At 64.0% G+C, this 15,339-nt stretch overlaps 1 long non-coding RNA gene across 1 annotated transcript; it reads right to left on the minus strand.

Moving 5' to 3' along the window:
• Nucleotides 1-5,536: 5,536 nt before the first annotated feature.
• Nucleotides 5,537-8,988, minus strand: LOC149128244 (uncharacterized). The gene is made up of 3 exons (XR_016216039.1): nt 8,598-8,988; nt 8,289-8,411; nt 5,537-6,637 (listed from the first exon to the last, which is right to left on the minus strand). It is a non-coding gene; the product is annotated as an uncharacterized LOC149128244 (long non-coding RNA).
• Between the last annotated feature and the right edge of the window lie 6,351 nt (nt 8,989-15,339).

Genomic DNA, 15,339 nt, shown 5'->3' on the forward strand with positions numbered 1-15,339 from the left:
ACAGCAAATCCGCTGCGAGATTCGCTCGGGATGCTTGGGCGAGGGCAGAGGTCCAGGTGCTGCGGAGCTGTCCTTGGCGCCGAGACCCCGCACTCCTTCCCTGGGCCCCTCACCAGTGCCAGCGAGCGGGTGGACTCCCGCCGGCGCCTCGCAGGGGAAGCCTACGCTGCCCGTCTCTCAGGTCCCTCCTGCCATGTCTCTGCGTTGTCTCCCGATGGCGGGGGGAGCCCAGGGCGTCACAGACACGTGCGACACAGCACTGACCGTCCGCACCGTCTTTCTTCATTTTCGTTTGTATTCGAAGGGCAGGGAGAGGCTGCACCGGCTGGCTCACCCCCAGATGTCCGCAGCAGCCGGGAGCTCCGGCCCATCTCCTGTGGGCGGCAGGGGCCCAGCCGCTTGAAGCTCGCAGGTGTGCACGGGCAGGAAGCTGGACTGGGACCATGGACGGCTGGACCAGACGTGCTTGTCTTCCTCTAAGAGAAGAATTTCCGACGTGAGACAGACAGGGGTGTGAGCGAGCCCAGGAAGTGAGCCAGGCGGGCCGACGGAGGGGCCGATGGATGGGCCGACAGATGGGCCGACGGATGGGCCGACGGGCGTCTCGGCCGAGAACAGAGAGCCCTGTGCACAGACTGGACTTGCGTTCGCGTGGGCGCACGGCTTCGGCCCCCCTCCCCTAATGGGGCTGTTGTTGCTGGGCGAGTCTTCTGGGCCTGAGTGTGTGAGATCCTCCGGGGGCTTCACCCAAGCGGCATATTGGACCCAGCAGCCCCTGGGTACAGGGCTGGGAGGATTCTCCCAGAATGCCCCTGGGGCTGGACTCGGACTCACCCAAGGTTATCAGACCAGGCAAGACTTCGGATGCCAAGGCCAGCTTCTAGGCTTCGTCCCCGGCTCAGCATCAGCCCGGCTCCCGCACACAGACTAACGCCCACCCTGCCGCCTAACTCAGCCGGGGTGCAGACTCAGACCCCCGTGCTGGGTGCACCAGACGGCCACCCAACACCGTTGTTTGGGAGTGAATTCCTGCACCGGGCCCCCGCTAGGCCGCACTGAAAATCAAAGCGGAGTCCCAGGAACGGCCTTGGCCTTGCGGGTAGCACGCTCGCGCCCGGATCCGAGCGAGGGCTGGTCGTACCCGGCCCGGCTCCCGGCTCCCGGCTCTGGCCTGGCCCCGCCACAGCTATTGCAGGCATTTGGGGAATGAACTCTGCCTCTCCAGTGAAAACTAAGTAAGTGGAATCACTCATACTAAAGACCGTTCGCCTGAAACTGTTCTGTGGCCTTTGGAGAAATCAGGAGAGAGAGAGAGAGAGAGAGAGAGAGAGAGAGAGAGAGAGAGAGAGAGAGAGAAACAAGCGAGCGGCTGAAGATCCCAGGCGGGAAGTCCACCTCTTTAATCCTTGCAAAAGGAAGCGGATGCCCTCCGAGCCGCCGCCTGTCTGTCCTGTCTCCTGTCCCCACCTGCAATGACCGCTCGGCGCCGCCTGTGCTGCTCCCTCCAGGCCCCCCTCAGCTCAGCTCCCCGGCGGGACCTGCAGTCGTTGGGTGAGTGCACCCAGCTCTGGAACAGGAAGGCAGCCGGCCGAGACCTTGAACCAGACTTGGTGTGAACCTGTGCTGGGGGAGGGGGCACCCCGCCCCGGCTCCGCCCCTTCCCCCGCCCTGAACCGGCTCCACCCCGCCCCCACGCTAGCCCCGCCCCTGGCCCAGCACTGCCCAGGGCTTCGGGACCTCCGGAAGCCAATCCTCTGGCCTTTGTCCGTCTGCGTCTGGATCATTGCGCTCGGCACAGTGTCCTCCTGCTCCATCCGCGTCACGGCAGGCGTCAGAACCTCCTGCCTGCGGCAGCCCTGTGGCATGATGGGTAGAGCCGCTGCCTGCAGTGCCAGCATCCCACATGGGCACTGGTTCCAGTCCCGGCTGCTCCACTTCCGATCCAGCTCCTTGCAAATGGCCTGGGAAAGCAGTGGAGGATGGCCCACGTGCTTGGGCCCCTGCACCCATGTGGGAGACCTGGGAGAAGCTCCTGGCTCCTGGCTTCGGATCAGCACAGCTCCAGCCGTTGTGGCCATTTGGGGAGTGACCCAGTGGAGGGAAGACCTCTCTCTCTCTCTCTCTGAATCTACCTCTCTCTGTAACTCTGTCTTTCACATAAATAGATCTTTAAAACAAAAGAGAGAGAGAGAAAGATCTATCCCCTGATTCACTCCCCAAATGGCTACAAGGGCCAGGGCTGGACCTGGCAAAAGCCAGGAGCCAGGAGCTTCTCCCGGGTCTCCCATGTGGGTGCAGGGGCCCAAGGACTTGGCCCGTCCTCCACTGCTTTCCCAGGAGCATTAGCAGCGAGCCAGATCAGAAGTGGAGCAGCCAGGATTTGAATTGGCACCCATATAGGATGTTGGCGGTGTAGGTGGCGGCTTAACCCACCGTGCTGGTCCCTCGATCTTTTTATTTTTGTGAGTCCAGTAGGTGCTTGTGTTGCCTGTGTCCCTGTGTCCCAGCCAAGGAAGCAGCACCCAGCCCGTTGTTGGGAAGCTTTTCTGGAGATCTTCCTTCTAAGACCTCTTTGCTTCCAGGCTTGGCCGTGGCTGCAGTGGGCTGCTGGATGAGCCGTGGAAATCCCCCCGTGGAAATCCCCACGCCACCCCTGTTTGCAAATCAGCTGGTTGGTAACTTAGGGACATGTACGAAACACTGTCATCTCACCTGACGGAACCCTGGGCAAGAGGGCAGGCTGAAGATAGCGTCACGCGGCCAGCAGTCAGAGAGAGGGTTCCGGTCTGCTTCCGTGGCAAAGGGCAAGGGACCGGAACCAGAAGCTCGCTCACAAAATTAGGAATATCCAGGGGGAGTGACTGTTTGTTCATTGTTTGAAAGGCAGCATTAGCAGGGAGCTGGATCAGAAGTGGAGCAGCTGGGACACAAAGCAGCGCTCAGATGCAGGGCGCCGGCATCGCAGGTGGTGGCTTAACCGGCTGCACCACAGCACCGGCCCCAGGGTGGGGACCACTCAGGGTTAGGTCCACATGGACCGTGGTCCCCACGGTGCTGCCAGGGCCATGTGTGCTCATCGTCCGGGCTCCTCCCTCCGTCCCTGGCTGCTCCCGGTCCCAGCCCAGCCCACAGCGCCCACAGCAGGGGAGAAACAAGCCGCTGGCCAGTTTGGCACAGCCCCGTGCCCCGTGTCCCAGGGGCTGAGGGCACCGAGGATCTGGGCCGCCTCTGCCACCACATGCACAGGGCGCTATGGGAAGGTGACTGCCCTGTCTGGGCTAGGGGAGAGAGACGGTGGGGACGGCAGAGGAAGGGGAGGCACGGGGGAGGCAGGAAGGCATCAGGATGTGAGCCAGCAGATGGAAGAACTCCCTCCCTCCCTCCCTCCCTCCCTCCCTCTCTCCCTCCCTCTCTCTCTCCCTCCCTCTCTCCCTCTCTCTCTCCTTCTCTCTCCCCCCCTCCCTTTCTCCCTTTCTCTCTCTCACCCTCTCTCCCTCTCTCTCCCTCTCTCTCCCTCTCTCTCCCTCTCTCTCTCTCCCTCTCCCTCCTCCTCCCCTCCCCCCCTCTTTCTCAAGCTAATGTGCCTTGGAAGACAGCAGATGATGGCCCAAGTCCTTGGGCCCCTGCCACCTGGGTAGTAGGAGCCCCAGATGGAGCTCCGGGCTCCTGGCTTCAGCCTGGCCCAGCCCCAGCCATTGTGGCCACATGGGGAGTGACCAGCAGAAGGGAACTGTCTCTGTGTATGTCTCTCCCTCTCTCTGTCACTCAAATAAATAAAATATTTTAAAAACACACCAAGCAGGCCGGCGCTGCGGCTCACTAGGCTAATCCTCCGCCTACGGCACTGGCACCCCGGGTTCTAGTCCCGGTCGGGGCGCCGGGTTCTGTCCCGGTTGCTCCCTCTTCCAGGCCAGCTCTCTGCTGTGGCCCAGGAAGGCAGTGGAGGATGGCCCAAGTGCTTGGGCCCTGCACCCCATGGGAGACCAGGAGAAGCACCTGGCTCCTGGCTTCAGATCAGCGCGGTGTGCTGGTCACAGTGTGCCGGCCGCGGCGGCCATTGGAGGGTGAAGCAACGGCAAAGGAAGACCTTTCTCTCTGTCTCTCTCTCACTGTCCACTCTGCCTGTCAAAAAAAAAAACAAAACAAAACAAAACAAAACAAAACAAAACAAAACAAAACACCAAGCAAGTCACCCTGACGCTGAAGGCGCCTCCCGCAGTCTGAGACAGCGTCTCGTGGGTGAGCTGGGTGCTTCCCGCGCTGTGGGCCCCACCGCCCACCTCAGCCCCGCGCCCCACATGCACCTGCCCTTGGCCCGCCTCACGGGTCCCGCCAGGTCGGTTTAAATGGACGACTTGGCTCCAACACCAGCAGTAAACTACAGACTCAGTCTGATGCGCTCGCTGGATTTCTTCGAGGATCCAGCAGCGCAGGCTCAGGGTCCCTCACAGAGTTCATGGAAAACGGAAGTAGAAGGTTAAGGAGCCGTGCCGTGGCATAGCGGGTAAAGCCGCCACCTGTGAGCTGGCATCCCATACGGGTTCAGGGCCCGGCTGCTCGGCTTCCAACTCAGCTCCCTGCTAATGCACCTGGGAGAGCAGCAGAAGATGCCCCAAGGGCTTGGGCTCCTGCACCGAGTGGGAGGCCTGGAAGAAGCTCCTGGCTTCAGCCTGGCCCAGTCCTGGCTGTTGCAACCTCTTGGGGAGGGAACCAGTGGATGGAAGATTCTTTTTTTTTTTTAAAAGATCTATTTTATTTATTTGAAAGTCATAGTTGCATAGAGAGGAGAGAGAGAGAGAGAGAGAGAGAGGTCTTCCATCCGCTGGTTCACTCCCCAGGTGGCTGCAACGGCTGAAGCTGAGCCAATCCGAAGCGGGAGCCAGGAGCTTCTTCTGGGTCTCCCATGCAGGTGCAGGGAGGAACCCAAGCACTTGGGCCATCCTCCACTGCTTTCCCAGGCCACAGCAGGGAGCCGGATCAGAAGCGGAGCAGCCGGGACTAGCACCGGCACCCATACGGGATGCTGGTGTCTCAGGCCAGGGTGTTAACCCTCTGCGCCACAGCGCCAGCCCCAATGGAAGATTCTTTTCCCACCCATCAGCAACTGTCCGGACGCCAGGGAGTGCCCCGCGCTTCATTTCAGTCCAATTCCGGCGTTTCTACCTGCAGGTACTCTGGAGCCCACGGCAGCCCCCACCAGATGCCAGTTCAAAGCCTGGGCTTCCCGTGCCTCTGTCCGATCAGCTGGAGGCCGCGGGCTCCCATAGTCCCCTGCTCACATGATGTGGCGCGTTGGCATGGCAACGGTCAGCTCACCCATCCCAGTTAACCACGAAGGCCACCTCGGGAACCACCGAGTGGAAGAAACGCACACAGTGGGGGGGGGGGGGGGGGTGACGCAAACCCGAACCTCGCAGCCCCTCCCTCCGAGAGCCACCGCATTTGCCGAACTCAGGTCTGGTTGAACGAGGTTTATTGTGAATAAGAAACAAGCAAAGACACTCCTCTGTATCTCTCAGGCAACTCCAAGCTTCCCTTGGGTTGTTTTTTTTTTTTTTTTAAGTGTTTGCTTATTTATTTTTATCTACGTAAATAGAGTGACAGAGAAAGCTTCCATCCGCTGGTTCACTCCCAGTGCCAGCAGCAGCAGCAGGGCGGGGCCGGGCTGGAGCCGGGAGCCAGGAGCTCCACCCGGTCACCCACGTGGTGCAGGGGCCAGCACTCGGGCCATCACCTGCTGCGTCTCAGGTGCACTAGCAGGGAGCTGGATCGGGGAAGGAGCCAGGACCCACCCGGCTCTGGCCGGGAGTCGGGCGTCCCGAGTGGGGCCTTCACCTGCTGCGCCACAAGGCCCAACCCTTAAACGAAGAGAGTCAGGCAGGTGGAGAGGGAGCTGCCATTCACTGGCTCACTCCTCAAATGCCCACAGCAGCCGGGGCTGGGACAGGCCAAAGCCAAGAGTCCAGGGCCCAGGTCAGGTCTCCCACGTGAGCGCTGGAGCCGTCACTGCGGCTCCCAGGTGCACCAGCAGGAAGCTGGAGTTGGAGGCAGGGCAGGTGAGGGACCCAGGCCTCGGCCACGGGGTGTGGGTGGCCCTGACACAGACACCCACCCCTCCGAGGACTTTAGGCGCCCGGGTCAGGGCCAGGACGAAGAGCAGGGATCTGGACAGTGCACAAGGCTCGCCTTCCTCCGCGCTCACTGGGTGGCTGCGGCTGCACTGGGCGCCTCCCGGGCTGTCGGGCCGAGGGCCCCTGCTGCCCACCGGCCGCTGCCCGGAGGCCTCTCCCCAAGGCAGCTGACCACGCAGCCAGCAGGGAGAGCCAGAGAGGGGCCGTCGGGCTGGGGTCCCGATCCCGTGGGAGGGAGTCTCAGAAGCACCCTCCCTCCTCCGGGCTGCGCTCCACGGGGGAGAAGTGGGCACCCAGCCCGGCCTCCCTCCAGGCAGCCCCCCAGGTGTGACCCCGGGAGGAGGCTGCTCGCCAGTGCCTCAGCCCCTTTCCTGGGGTTCTCGCGAAGCGCTCGAGGCGGCCGACTTCACAGAGAAAACAGGTGCTCAGATGGCGACTCTGCTGGCTACCAGATCCACAGGGCCTGGTGCTGGTGTCCTGGCGAGGGGCCCCTCCCCGGGCTGTCACTACAGGGGAGAATCAGGGTTTTATTGCTCAAACCTAGGGGAGGCGGAGGATTCTCCCGGGAGCTCCCCCGGGGGGCGGGCCGAGACCACCCGGACGGTCACCAGGGCCTGGGCAGGACTTGGCCGTGCGGCCACTGGGCTGTTTCCAAGGCCGCTGTCCACCTCTCACACGTCGGCTGAGTTCTAACTTTCTGCCAACACGTGCACGAAGCGAAACTGAACCTTTGGCCCTTGCGCCCCCCCCCCCCCCCCGCCCCGAGATCCTCTGGCCGTGAGCCCAGGGAGCCGTCCTGCTCCCAAGCCAGTAGATGGGGAAACTGAGGCTGGGGCCGGGCCCCCGAGGCCGCACCACTCGTCCGGCTGCAAGCAAGCGCCATGTCCGAGGACAGCTGGGGTGGGGTGGGGGGTGTCTTCCCCTGAGTCCTCCCGGACAGGACCCCGCCTCCAGGGTGGCACGACCCCCAGGGATGGTGTGGCCACAGAGCTGGAGTGAGCCGGGGTGGCTGAGCTCACGGGCAAAGCCAGGGCTCCTCCTCCACTGTCCCCTGCCCTCTCCGGCAAGAAGACAAAGCCGGGATTCATCGGGGGTCCCCCCGCCCCCCGCACCACAGCCAGCCAAGAAAGCACCCACACAGCTGCACTTCCGCTGCCTTTGTGCCGCCCTGGCCTTTGGGACCTGCAGTGGAGACAGATGTCCCTGTGGTGGGGACGCCAGCTGTGGCACAGCCCGAGGTTCCCTGGTGGCACCGGGCAGGTGGTGGGGGAGCTGCCGGAGGACGAGCCTGTCCCCGGGACCGGCAGAGGCTGTACAGCCGGGACGCCCCCGGTCTCCCTGCACAGCCCACCCGGCCTCCCAGCACAGCCCACCCGCACCTCCCAGCACAGCCCACCCCACACCTCCCAGCACAGCCCACCCCGGCCTCCCAGCACGGCCCACCCCGCACCTCCCAGCACGGCCCACCCCGCACCTCCCAGCACGGCCCACCCCGCACCTCCCAGCACGGCCCACCCCACACCTCCCAGCACAGACACCCCACACCTCCCAGCACGGCCCACCCCACACCTCCCAGCACGGCCCACCCCACACCTCCCAGCACAGACACCCCACACCTCCCAGCACGGCCCACCCCGCACCTCCCAGCACAGCCCACCCCGCACCTCCCAGCACGGCCCACCCCTCACCTCCCAGCACAGCCCACCCCGCACCTCCCAGCACGGCCCACCCCTCACCTCCCAGCACGGCCCACCCCACACCTCCCAGCACGGCCCACCCCACACCTCCCAGCACGGCCCACCCCTCACCTCCCAGCACGGCCCACCCGGCCTCCCAGCACAGCCCACCCCACACCTCCCAGCACGGCCCACCCCTCACCTCCCAGCACAGCCCACCCCGCACCTCCCAGCACAGCCCACCCCACACCTCCCAGCACGGCCCACCCCACACCTCCCAGCACAGCCCACCCCGCACCTCCCAGCACAGCCCACCCCACACCTCCCAGCACGGCCCACCCCACACCTCCCAGCACGGCCCACCCCACACCTCCCAGCACAGCCCACCCCGCACCTCCCAGCACGGCCCACCCCACACCTCCCAGCACGGTCCACCCCACACCTCCCAGCACAGCCCACCCGGCCTCCCAGCACGGCCCACCCGCACCTCTGGGTCTTGTTCCCTGTGGTTTGCAGGGGGAGTAGTGGGGTCCCCCTGCTGGGGCTGCCAGACAGCAGCGGAGCTGGGCACAGTGAAGTCCCCGCAGGAGCCTCCTCTAGGGACCTGGGCGGCCGGGAGACACCCGCAGTTGGAAACCGGGCTCCCCTGGGGAAAACCCCGTGGGCCTGGGTTTCCTGCTCAGCGGCATGAGCAGCAAGCGTGCACCCTCGGAGAGCCCCCTGTGGTTTACGGTTCTTGTTCGTAAGCTCACTCATTCATGCATGCATGTAGTGAGTGCCTACTGTATACCTGGCAATGCTCCAATACCCCAAAGGGCGCTCGTCACAGGACCGATTGAGTTCTGGAATCACGGAAGAAGGCACGGACCCTGATCCTGCCCCAGTGCCAGCCCCTGGAGCTGCAGCCGCCACCAGAAGCCCCGGCTACCGTGTCTGTGAAGCGGGTTAATGAGGGAGCCCAGGTCTGCAGCCAGGAGGGATGTGGTGTTGGCGCTTCCAAAACCTCACGGAAAATGGAACTAAAAGCTAATTTACTTTGGTGCCCCAAGACATCGAAATCCACGCCCACACAAGGTCTTCCAAAATCGTGCAGAAAAGCCAGCCCTGGGTTTCAAATGTTTTGCACCACAATAACAGCTTTTCATGCCCCCTTCCATGCGTTTCCCGCAGCCTCCCATCTGCCTAGCTCGGGGGCAGCCCAGCAGTGGCCCCGTGGGCAAGCAGGCTCACGGAGGCCGCGTGCGCTGTCTGTGGTCACACAGCAAGTGAGGAGCGGGGCGGGGGGAGGCCTGGCCCCAGCCAGGAAGGAGCTGAGCGAGCCCCCCTCGTCCTTGCCCGGGGCTGGGGGGGCCGGGGCCAACCCCTGGGTGCACTTGCTATTTCTGTTCTCTTCTGCATGACACAAGCAACAAGAATGCGGGAACAGAGCTGCTGAGGCTGAGGGCCGGGTGGGGGTGGGGGGGGGGGTGGGGGCTGAAGGCCGTGCCCAGAGGCTCCAGGGTTGGGGGTGCAGCACGGGGGAGGGGGAGGCTCGGTGGGGGCTGCTCGGTGGGGGCTCCTCGGTGGGAGCACCTCGTCCACCCAGCCTCAGGGCGGCCAGCTGGCTGGGATCTGTGGCCCCTGGGATGAGGACTGGAGCAGGAGTTGGGGGGATGCTCTGGGGGGGGGCTGAGAAGGATCAGGGAGGGGGAGGCAGCCGAGGGAGGGGAGGAAGCCAAATACGACAGAACTGCAGCTGGGGCGGCCGGGTGAGCACCCTGGGCCTCTGGCATGGCCAGGTCCTGCCCAGGGCCGCGGCGGGGGCCTGACTCCACCTGCAGGGAGGGGCACCAGGGCCGCCACCATCCCAGGGCGAGGAGGCCGAGCTGGAACCTGTGACGCTCACGGCAGGGGGGCACTGGGAAAGCGCGGGACCCCCAGCACGGGCACGGGGCCACAGAAGCCCGCGTCACCGTCCCAGCCACGCCTGGGGCAGACACGTCCTTAGGAGCCGCCGGCCGCCCACCGCCTCTGGACCCGGGCTTCCACTGGACGCCCAGCGAGCTCCAGGGGCGTGGGCACAGACGCTGGACCTCGGGGCTGCGAGTGGGGGTGTGGGAGTGGCCCCAGGCTGCCGGGTGCCGTGGGACCCCGCTTCCTGCCCTCTTTTACCAGCCGAGGAGAGAAGCCCCTTTGCCTCCCAGCTCTGGAAATGTCAAGGTCTAGGGGCCTCAGCTGGCGAGAGCTGGGGCACACACGTCCGCCCGTCCGTCTGTCTGTCCGTCTGTGTGGCCTCCCTCCCTCTTCTTACAAAGCCACCAGGACCCTGAAATGGGAGCTCCCCACGACGGACTCCAAGGCCCCTCATCATGCCCCAAGCCCCCATAGGCAGCCTGCCCCCACCCCGAGACCCCCCTTGGGCACGTTCAGACCCTAGCAGGTGCTCGCCAGAGCCGCTGATTCGTGGCCGGTCCAGCAGCAGGGAGGACTCCGCTGGTTTGCAGTGGAATTGATGAACCTTGTCCCCCGCGGCCACGTGAAACGCAGGCGAGGCCCCGGGTTCTCCACCCCGGTGCCAGTGGCCCGTGAAGCCGGGGGGTAGGGCGGGGCTGGCAGCTCCTCCGGCCCCCTAGATGCCAGGAGCAGACCCTTCCCGGTTGCCCCAGTCGGAATTCTCTGTGTCCCGTGGAGGGGAGTGGGTGGGGTTGTGACATCGTCCCAGGCCGGAAGCCACCGCTACAAGTGAAAGGCTGCTGAGACAGGAGAGGGCATCGACTCTGCACAGCCTGCTGGCCCTGCCCCCCCCCAGGCGCCGGGGACCCCTCCCCAGAGGGGACTCCAGTCCAGACCGGACTCCGGGAGTAGGGAGGGGCTGGCAGAGGCCCAGCCCTGCAGGCCAGAGTGCTGGTGGGAGACCCTGGCCTTGAAATGGCCTTGCGGAGCGCAACGGGGAGACGGAAGCCCAAAGTGACCAGGGCCACAGAGCCCTTACATTTGATTCTATTGTATAAAAATCTGATGTTCAGGGGCCAGCGCCATGGAGTAGCAGGTTAAGCCCCCACCTGCAATACCAGCATCCCACAAGGATGCCAGTTCGAGCCCCGGCTGCTCCACTTCCAGTCCAGCTCCCTGCTGGTGGCCTGGGAAGGCAGCAGAGGACGGCCCAGGAGCCTGGTTCTCTGCCGCCCACGTGGGAGCCCTGGATGGAGCTCCTGGCTCCTGGCTTTGGCCTGGCCCAGCCCTGGCCGTTGCAGCCACAGGGAGTGAGCCAGCGGGTGGTCGATCTCTGTCACTCAGCCTTTCAAATAAATAACTATATATTTTTTTTTTTTTGACAGGCAGAGTGGACAGTGAGAGAGACAGAGAGAGAAAGGTCTTCCTTTTGCCGTTGGTTCACCCTCCAATGGCCGCCGCTGCAGCCGGCGCACCGCGCTGATCCGATGGCAGGAGCCAGGATCCAGGTGCTTTTCCTGGTCTCCCATGGGGTACAGGGCCCAAGCACCTGGGCCGTCCTCCACTGCACTCCCTGGCCATAGCAGAGAGCTGGCCTGGAAGAGGGGCAACCGGGACAGAATCCGGCGCCCCGACCGGGACTAGAACCCGGTGTGCCGGCGCCGCAAGGTGGAGGATTAGCCTATTGAGCCACGGCGCCGGCCCAAATAAATAACTATATTTTTAAAAGAGAATTTCTGAAGTCATCCATTCTCAACCTGAAAACCTCAAGTTACTGTGGCGCAGCCTCATAGGTGGGCAGCTAAGATCTCACTGATTTGACAACAAAACAGTTCCAATCCCACCACCACAGACCCGGCTGGAGCCCCGCGTGCAGACTCCAGCCTCACTCGGCTCCCGGGGACCACCCCTTATCTGGAGGGAGGGGGCAGGGCCCTGCTGCACTCCCCTAAATGTGTGCTGGACAGCCTCCTCTTGGTGTCCCCCAGAGCGACCCGTGGCCGGCTGCCTACCTGGGGAGGGTGACCGGGAAGGGCAACGCTGAGGTCGGAGCTGGTACAGGACGCTGGATCGGAGCCAGCAGAGTCCTGGCCGACACAGACTGCCCACCGCAGTCCCCCAGCCGGAGCAGTGGCCGTGGAGGGCAGTGTGGTCCTGTCCCAGCCCCCAGCAGGCCCAGCGGGTCCCTGAGCGCACTCTGTGGTCATTTCCCTGGTTCTAGAAAGCAGGGTGGCACAGACGCCCCTGGCTGGCAGAGCCACACAGGAGGGTGACGGCGAGGCTGGGTGACAGGAACGCCCCCGTAGGAGCCACAGAATGAAACCCCAGCCGCACCGCGGGCCTCACCGGGTAGCGGCTCCCACCGCGAGGCGCACGGGCACAATTCCAGCACCGGCCGGCTCTGCTTCTCCTTTCTAACAACGACAAAACAGAAACAGAGAAGAGGCTGCCGTCACCGTCTTCCCTTACCCTGTCCTAGGTCCAGCTCCGTCACGGCTGGGTCCTGGGGAGACCCCTGTCTGCGGTCACTCTGTGGTTTCAGCTATCCACGGCCAACCGCAGTCCAGAAATATTTCTGGAACATTCCAGAAATAACGCCACACCAGGCTGCAGGCATTGTGTCACCTCGCGGCAGAGGAAGGGTGGGCACGCGGGACGCGGTCTTTCTGAGACGCGGAGACCACGTCCGCGCAGCCTGTGTTGCAGATTTGTCGTGAGCGTTCCGTTTTAGCATCGTTAATCTCTTACTTGCCTGATACAGGTTTTAAAGATTTACTTATGCATTTGAAAGACAGAGTGGAGCCGGCGCCGCGGCTCACTAGGCTAATCCTCCGCCTCGTGGCGCCGGCACACCGGGTTCTAGTCGCCGGATTCTGTCCCGGTTGCCCCTCTTCCAGGCCAGCTCTCTGCTGTGGCCCGGGAGTGCAGTGGAGGATGGCCCAAGTGCTTGGGCCCTGCACCCCATGGGAGACCAGGAGAAGCACCTGGCTCTTGCCTTCGGACCAGCACGATGCGCTGGCCACAGCGCACCAGCCACGGTGGCCATTGGAGGGTGAACCAATGGCAAAGGAAGACCTTTCTCTCTGTCTCTCTCTCTCTCTGTCCACTGACAGAGTGACAGAGAGAGACAAAGAGGAGGGAGAGAGCGATCTCCCGTGAGCTGGTTTGATCTAGCATGCCTGCAACAGCCAGGGCTGGCCAGGGCTGAGCTGGGATCCTGAACTCCATCCAGGTCCCCGTGTGGGCGGCAGGCCGAGTACGTACGCCATCGTCTGCTGCCTTCCAGGAGCAGTATCAGGAAACAGGATCAGAAACAAAGGAGCCAGGACTGAGCGGGCGCTCTGATTTGGGACGCAGGTATCCCCGCTGTGCCATGACGCCAGCCCCTGCTTGCCTCGCTCATAAACTGAACCCCGGCCTATTCAGGGCTCCATACCCTCTGTGGCTGCAGGCATCCACTGGAAGTCTTGGACTGTCCCATGGATAGGAGAGCGCGGCTGCCATGACAGCATCCCGAAGCCTGGGCTGCGAGCAGGACGTTAGACACTCGCCAGAAATCTCGGCAAGGCACACGCGTGTCACAGGTGGGACGTGAACACACAGCACGCCAAACAGCCCACCGAGAGTCCCGGGCACTTTGAGAAAGCCGCTCTGGGCGACGCCCCCCTCCCCCCCCACCCCGGCACCTCCTACCATGAGCAGCACAGCACGTGGGGCTTCCGGAGACGGCAGGTGCAACACCCACCGCCCCCAGGCCGCGCCGTCCCGCTCAGCTGCCAGCCCGGAAGCCTGGGTTCTGAGGAGGCGCTGAGCTGCTTTGCAAGCTGCCGCACGCCTGGCACCCGGCAGGCCCACAGCAAAGGCGCAAGCAGGGGTCTCCACGAAGCCTCTGGCAGTGCCGGCAGCCGGATGGCAGAAGAGACCATTCGGTGTCCTCCTCCGAAGCTGCCCGGTCCGGCTCGCTGTGGGGCCCTGGGGCAGCTCAGGGCGTGAGTCTCGGATGCCGGGCGGCCGTGTGACCTCAGCCGCCGCGAGCGGGCACCGAGATGCCCCGTCTCAGCCCGTCTCCCACCGTACAGCAAACGCCCCAGGCGTAAAGAGGTTGGCTCTGCTCCAGGCTTTGCAGGCTGAACGTCCACGCTGGAGCGGCCCCCATGTGGGATCTGGTGAGGGCCATGTGATCACGTGGCAAGACGGGGCTGGGGGGTGCCAGAGGGGGCCAGAGGCCAGCAGGGCCTGCAGGCAAGAGCCGTGGTGTGGCTGGGACCCGGGGGAAGCCGCCGGGGGCCCAGATGCCCCTTCCTGTCGGCGTCTGTCCCCTCTGCTTCCTCCAGAGCCCCTCGACACGGCTGCCCACCAGGGACTGAGTTCCCACAAGCGCGCGGCACCGACAGGCAGTGCCCTGATGCTCCGTCTCGCCAAGCTTCCTTCACACGGATGTGTGGCCTCTGCTCGGCTGGCTGACCACAGGACGGGGACAGGTGCTGAGCCAACAGCCAAGAAGGGGTGCCCCCCAGGGGAAGCCGGGCTGCTGCCAGCCCCCGGGAGACAGACGCCCCCAGGATTCCAGGAGTGAGGGCTCCCTGTTTCCGTCCCCCCACCCGCCCGTTCCTGTGTCCAGCATATAAAGCCTGCTGATGGCGGTGGGCCCCGTGTCTCAGGTTCCAGTTCAAGTTCAGGGTGTCTGGGGAGGGGCTGGTGTGTGGCCAAGGAGGAGCAGAACCACGCGTGACCCGGACGGGGAAGCAGGGGCAAGCAGGATTTTATTTTATTTATTTTTATTTTATTAGATTTATTTATTTTGAAAGGCAGAGTTGCAGGAAGGCAGACAGAGAGAGAGAGCGAGAGAGCGAGAGAACGAGAGAGCGAGAGAGCGAGAGAGAAAGCTCTTCCATTTCCCCAAATCTGCAAGAAGCCCGGGCCAGGCCGGACCAGGAGCCTGGAGCTCCACGCAGGTCTCCCCCGTGGGTGCAGGGGCCCAAGCGCTCGGCGGGGGGGGGGGGCCGGGGAGCAGCCGGGACTGGCTGATCCCAGCGGGGGCCGTACCTCCTCTTGTGGGGAGGGAGTCAGCCGTCTTCAGCTGCTCAAGGGCCGGTGGGCTGGGCTCAGAGAGGAGCTCACGATCCTCCTGCCCCTCACAGCCACCGGGTGACGCGGGGACCCGAGAATGCGGGTCCTCAGAAGTGAGACTCAGAACTCCCGCACGGCGCCGGCACGCGGTGGCGGCGCCGAATCCCACAGCACGGACGCACGAGCGTGGCTGGCGACAGCAAGCTCTATGCCACCTGAGCTTCGCCACGACTGTTTTTCAGGAGCCTAAGATTCCAAAGCTCTGGTAAAGACTTGAAGGACACCCCCTCACTTCCAATCAGCGGGGTCTGTCCACACTGGGGGGGTGGGGGGGCCCAGGCCAAAGAGAGCTGCTGGGGTCTGCAGAGTCACCTCCCACAGAGTGCTGAGGGGCGGGGCTCTCAGCCCTGGACCCCCAGGCTCCACAGTGACTCTGTAGTGCCCTGGGTGAAGCTACTGACTTCTGCATGGATACCAAGATATGCTCTGTCTTATTAGAGAGAGAGAGGTCTTCCGTCCACTGGGGCTGG

Source organism: Oryctolagus cuniculus, chromosome 1 (assembly GCF_051225735.1).
Source record: "Oryctolagus cuniculus isolate XC-2025 breed Fujian yellow rabbit chromosome 1, ASM5122573v1, whole genome shotgun sequence".
Classification (NCBI taxonomy): Eukaryota; Metazoa; Chordata; class Mammalia; order Lagomorpha; family Leporidae; genus Oryctolagus; species Oryctolagus cuniculus.